The sequence below is a fragment of the Sus scrofa genome, chromosome 15 (genome assembly GCF_000003025.6).
Source record: "Sus scrofa isolate TJ Tabasco breed Duroc chromosome 15, Sscrofa11.1, whole genome shotgun sequence".
Taxonomy (NCBI): Eukaryota; Metazoa; Chordata; class Mammalia; order Artiodactyla; family Suidae; genus Sus; species Sus scrofa.
In genome coordinates this window covers 16,000,687-16,007,384 of record NC_010457.5, presented here as the reverse complement: position 1 = coordinate 16,007,384, position 6,698 = coordinate 16,000,687, and positions in this window count along the sequence as shown.

The following is a 6,698-nucleotide window of genomic DNA, read 5'->3' as shown; positions in this document are numbered from 1 at the left end:
TGTTTGGGAGAGTGAAATAGGAAGGGCAGGACCACCATAGGAACATCTTTTTCTGTGCACATGCGGGCTTTTAAGTGGCAGGGCACCTCTTGCATGGGTTACAGGGGTGGGTGCAAACCTGTGCAGTCATCTTCGACTCCTGAGGTGGGCATGGCCCACCACCACATCATGTCCCCTAAACAGGCACCACCCATGGTACTAGTCACTGCAGAAGTTGCCAAAGAGGGCCCTGCAACTGAGTGCCACTGATTGCCCTGACCCTCCCTGTGAATGCATGCGCCCTGCTGTTGCCACTGCCAAAGGATCTGAACACTGCCCCTACGCCCCTGAGGGTCAGTGCCACTGCCCAAGGCCCTGCAATCAGGAGCAGCCTGCACCCTCACTTCCCCACAGGTCCTCACCACTGCCAAGGGCCTGGCAACTGAGTGCTGCCTACAGGTGGAACTCATTTCCCCCCACCTCCCTGGAAGCACTTGCAGGCCATGTGCTGGCATACACTCCAACAAGGAGATAATGGCCTGAACACACTGAGGGAAGAGACAGCAAGCATCCAAACCAAAGCAGCCCTCACACCAATTTTATATATATCCCCATAGGCACTCTCTCATATAAATAACCCTCCAAGACTACAGTAGATAACTGTTTTCCCTCAACTCATAGGATAAGAAAAATACAATTAAAATGAAGAGGTTCAGGAACCAATATCAGTTAAAGAATAGGAGAATTTCCCTGAAAAAACAAACCATGAAATAGACCACTGCAGTCAAACAAACACTGAATTCGAAAAGGAGATAATGAGGAGTTCCCGTTGTGGCTCAGCAGGTTAAGAATCTGACAAATATCCATGAGGATACGGGTTTGATCCCTAGCCTCACTCAGCAGGTTAAGGATCTGGCCTTGCTTCAAGCTGCAGCATAGGTTGCAGATGCAGCTTGGATCTGGCATTGCCATGGCTATGGCATAGGCTGGAAGCTGAGGCTGTGATTCAACCTCTAGCCAGGGTTCTTCCATATTTCACAGACATGGCCCTAAAAAGAATTTTTAAAAAGGAAGTAATGAAAATGGATATCAACAGTAATACAGATTACTTTAGAAAAGAACTAGAAATTATAAGGAGGAGCCAAGAAAATTAGAAAATTCTTTTGCAGAGATGCAAGCTGAGTTAAAGGCACTGAACAGCAGAATGAATAGTGTAGAGGAAGGAATAAGTGACTGAGAAGACAGAATAATGGAAATCTCCCAATCAGGGTAGCAGACAGATAAACAAATTTTAAAAAATCAAGGTAATATAAAAGATCTATAGAATAATATAAAGCAGGCCAATCTACATGTAATGGATTCCAGAAGGAGAAAAAGGAATAGGGGGTTGAAAATATATTGGAAGAAACTGTGGCTGAAAAATTCCCAAGTCTAAAGGAAATAGTTATCAAGATACAGGAAACACAGAGGGCCCCAAAGAAGCTGAACCCAAACAGACCCAAGACATATTATAATAAAAATGGCAAAGGTTAAAGATAGGGAGAGGATTCTAAATGCAGCAAGAGACAAACAAAGAATAAATTTATAAGGGGACTGCCATAAAGCTATCAGCTGATTTGTCTGCAGAAACACTACATGACAGAAGAAAATGTCAAGATATATTCAAAATTCTAAATGGGAAAAATTTGCATCCTAGAATTCTCTATCCAGCAAGATTATCATTTGAAATAAGAGTAATAAAGAATTTATCCAACAAACAAAAACTAAAATAATATGGAAATACTAAACCCTTTCTAAAAGAAATGCTGAAAGATCTCCTCTAAATAGGAAAGAAGTAAGAAGAGACAGGATGGAGGGAATTATAACTGGAAAGTAATCACTTAAATAAGCAAATATATAAACCAAAAACAAAAAGAAGGAGTTCCCGTCATGGCTCAGTGGTTAATGAAACCGATGAGGAATCAAGAGGTTGTGGGTTTGATCCCTGGCCTTGCTCAGTGGGTTAAGGATCGGGCGTTGCTGTAAGCTGTTGTGTAGGTTGCAGATGCGGCTTGGATCCCACGTTGCTGTGGCTCTGGCATAGGCTGGCGGCTACAGCTCCGATTCAACCCCTAGCCTGGGAAGCTCCATATGCTGCGGGAGTGGCCCAAGAAATGGCAAAAAGACCAAAAAAAAAAAAAAAAAAAAAAAAGAAATGAAAAAAACCTACTTGTGATAGTGACAATAATGAGGAACAAGATAAACACGACATGTAAAAAAGGACATCAAAATCATAAACTGTGGGGAAGTAGAGTATGAAAATCGACTCTTTTTTTGAGCCTATATGACTATGAGGCTAAAGCAAGCACATATAGGAAGGCATTTACATGCTTGAAAAACAGAGCAACCACAAGTCAAAAACCAAACAATACATTCACAAAAACTAAACAAGGGACACAAGCATAAAAGGAAGTCATCCAAACAAAATAAGGAACAAAGGAGAAACACAGAATCAACTGTAAAACTGTTAAAATAGCAATAAATACACGTTTATCAATAATTATCTTAAATGTCAATGGAATGAATACTCCAATCAAAAAACAGAGTGGTAGACTGGATAAAAAACCCAAGAATCTAGAACATCCTGCCTACAAGAGACTCAACTTAGCGCACATATAAATTGAAAGTGAGGGGATGGAAAAAGATACTTCATTCGAATGAAAATGACATAAAAGCATGAGTTGCAATACTCATATCAGAAAAAATAGACTTTAAAATAAAGGCCAGGAGTTCCCATCATCACACAGGGGAAACAAATCTGACTAGGAACCATGAGGTTGCGGTTTCGATCCCTGGCCTCACTCAGTGGGTCAAGGATCCGGCGTTATTGTGAGCTATGGTGTAGCTCACAGACTCGGTTCAGATCTGGTATTACTGTGGCTGTGGCACAGGCTGGCAACTACAGCTCCAATTAAACCTCTAGCCTGGGAATCTCCATATGCCATGGGTGCAGCCCTAAAAAGACTTAAAAAAAAAAAAAAAAAAAAAAAGACAAAATAAAATAAAATAAAGGCCATAAAGGAGTTCCCATCATAGCACAGCAGAAACAAATCTGACTAAAAACGATCAGGTTGCCAGTTTGATCCCTGGTCTTGCTCAGTGGGTTAAGGATCCGGCATTGCCATGAGCTGTGGTGTAGGTTGCAGACGTGGCTTGGATTCCATGTTGCTGTGGCTGTGGCATCATAGGCCAGCAGCTATAGCTCCGATTAGACCCCTAGCCTGGGAATATTCATGTGCTGAGGGTGCAGCCCTAAAAAGCCAAAAACAAACAAACAAAGGCCATAATGAAAGATAAAAAAGGGCACTGTTTAATTATTTAGAAGAGGATATTACAATTGTCAATATATATGCCCCTAACATAGGAGGACCCAAATACATACAATAAATACTAACAGATATAAAAGCAGAAATAGATGGGAATACAATAATGGGAGACTTTACCACCCTACTTATATCAATGGATAGATCTAGACAGAAAATCAATAAGGCAACAGAGATCCTAAATGACACAACAGAAAAGTTAGATTTAACTGACATTTTCAGGACATTACATCCAAAAAAATCAGACTATACATTCTTTTCAAGTGCACATGGAATGTTTTCAAGGACTGACTACATACTGGGGCACTAAACTAACTTCAACAAATTTAAGAGAATAGAAATTATTTCAAGCATCTTCTCTGACCACAATGGGATGAAACTAGAAATCAACCACAGGGGAAAAAAAGAGAAAAACCTAACTACATGGAGACTAAACAATATGCTAATTAAAAACCTATGGGTCAATGGGGAAATTAAAAAACACCTTGAGACAAACAACAATGAAAACGCAACCATATAAAGTCTGTGGGATGCCACAAAAATAGTGCTTAGAGGGAAGATCAAGGTGATACAGGCCTTCCTCAAAAAAAAAAAAAAAAAAGAAAAGAAAAGAAAAATCTCAAGTCAACAAACTAATCTACCACTTAAAAGAATTAGAAAAAGAAGAACAAACAAAAGCTAGTCAGTAGAAGTAATGCAATCATAAAAGTCAGAGAGGAAATCAATACAGATTCAAAAAATAATAGAAAAAAATTAATAAAACCAAGAACTGGTTCTCTGAAAGGGTCAACAAAATTGACAAAACTCTGGCCAGACTCACCAAGAAGAGAGAACTCAAATAAACAAAATAAGAAATAAAAAGGAGGAGTTCCCATAGTGGCACAGTGGAAACAAATCCGACTAGGAACCATGAGGTTGTGGGTTTGATCCCTGGCCTCACTCAGTGGGCTAAGGATCTGGCATTACCATGAGCTGTGGCGTAAGTCACAGACATGGCTCGGATCTGGCATTGCTGTGGCTGTGGTGTAGGCTGGGGGCTACAGCTCTGATTGGGAATCCACATATGCCACAAGTGCAGCCCTAAAAGGACAAAAAAAAAAAGAAAAAAGAAAGAGAGAAAGGTAGAAAGGCAGAAAGGCAGAAAGAAAGAAAGAAAGAAAGAAAGAAAGAAAGAAAGAAAGAAAGAAAGAAAGAAAGAAAGAAAGAAAGAAAGAAAAGAAGGAAGAAAGGAAGGAAGGAAGGAAGGAAGGAAGGAAAGAAGAGGGAAAGAAAGAAAGAAAAAGGAGAAATCTCAACAGGTATTGCAGAAATACAAAAAATAAAAATAAAAAATAAAAATAGAGAGAGCGAGAGAGAATACCATGAACAATTACATGCCAACAAATTTGGCAACCTAGAAGAAACTGACAACTTTCTAGAAACATGAAGCCCATGAAAACTGAGTCAAGAAGAAACAGATCAATTGAACAGACTGATCACTAGAAATTAAATTGAATATAGAATAAAAAGGCTCCCTACAAACAAGACTCCCAGATGGCTTCACAGGGGAATTGTTTTGTACATATGAAGAAGTTATACAAATCCTCCTTAAACTTTTCCAAGAAATTGAAGACGGAACACTCCCAAAGACATTCTATGAAGCCGCCATCACCCTAAAACCAAAACAAGACAAAATTACTACCAAAAAGAAATTATAGGCCAGTATCTTTGATGAATAGAGGTTCAAAAATTCTCAACGAAATTTTAGCCAACCAAATCTAACAACACATCAAAAAGATCATACACATCCAAATGGGATTCATCCCAAGTTCACAAAGATGGTTCAACACACTCAAATCAATCAGCATCATACACCACATTAACAAAAGAAAAGTCAAAAAACACACCATTGTCTCAATAGATGCAGAAAAGCATTTGACAAAATCCAACATCCATTCATCTTACAAAAGTGGATACAGACGGAACATATCTCAACAGAATAAAACTCGCAGCCAAAATACTACCCATATCTCAACACAATAAAAACCCACAGCCAGGATAATACTCAACTGAGAAAATCTGAAAGCTTTCCTGCTAAAATACAGAACAAGACAAGGATGCCCTCTCTCAATACTTTTATTCAACATAGCACTGGAAGAACTAGCCACAGCAAGGACTTTCAGACAAACAAAAGAATTAAAAGATATCTAAATTGGAAGAGAAGAGGTAAAATTGTCACTCTATGCAGATGACATGATAGTATATATAAAAAACCCTAACGACTCTGCAAAAAAACTACTCAAACTTATCAAAGAATTCAACAAAGTAGCAGGACATAAGATTAATATTCAGAAATCAGTCACATTTCTGTATACTAACAATGAAATATTAGAAAAGGAATACAAAAATACAATACCTTTTAAAATCACACCCAAAAAAATCAAATACCTGGGAATAAATCTGACAAAGGAGATGAAAGACTTATATGCTGAGAACCATAAAACATTAATCAAGGAAATTAAAGAGGATTCAAAGAAATGGAAAGATATTCCATGTTCCTGGGTTGGGAAAATTAATATTGTAAAAATGGCCATACTACCCAAGGCCATCTACAGATTCAATGCAATCCCTATCAAATTATCCATGATATTTTTCGCAGAACTAGAACAAACAATCCAAAAATTCATATGGAACCACAAAAGACCCAGAATTGCCAAAGCAATCCTGAAGAACAAAAACCAAGCAGGAGGCATAAAACTCTCCCAGACTTCAGGCAATATTACAGAGTCACAGTAATCAAGACAGTGTGATACTGGTACCAAAACAGACCTACAGACCAATGGAACAGAATAGAGAACTCAGTAGACACCCATGGTCAATTAATCTTCAACAAAGGAGGCAAGAATATAAAATGGGGGAAAAAACCAGTCTCTTCAGTAAGTGGTGCTGGGAAAACTGGATGGTTGCAGGTAAATCAAAGGAACTAGAACACACCCTCACACCATGCACATAAATAAATTCAAAATGGCTTAAAGACTTAAATGTAAGAGAAGACACCATCAAACTCCTAGAAGAGAACATAGGCAAAACATTCTCTGACATCAACTATACAAACGTTTTCTTAGGTCAGTCTCCCATAACAACAGAAATAAAAACAAAAATAAACAAATGTGTCCTAAGCAAACTTACAAGCTTTCATAAAGCAAAGGAAATCATTAAAACAAAACAAAACAAAAGGAAACCTATGGAATGGGAGAAAGTAGTTGCAAACGATATAACTAACGAGGGCTTAATCTCTAAAATATACAAGCAGCTCATACAACTCAACAGCAAAAAAACCCAAACAGCCCGAACAAAAAAATGGGCAAAAGACCTAAA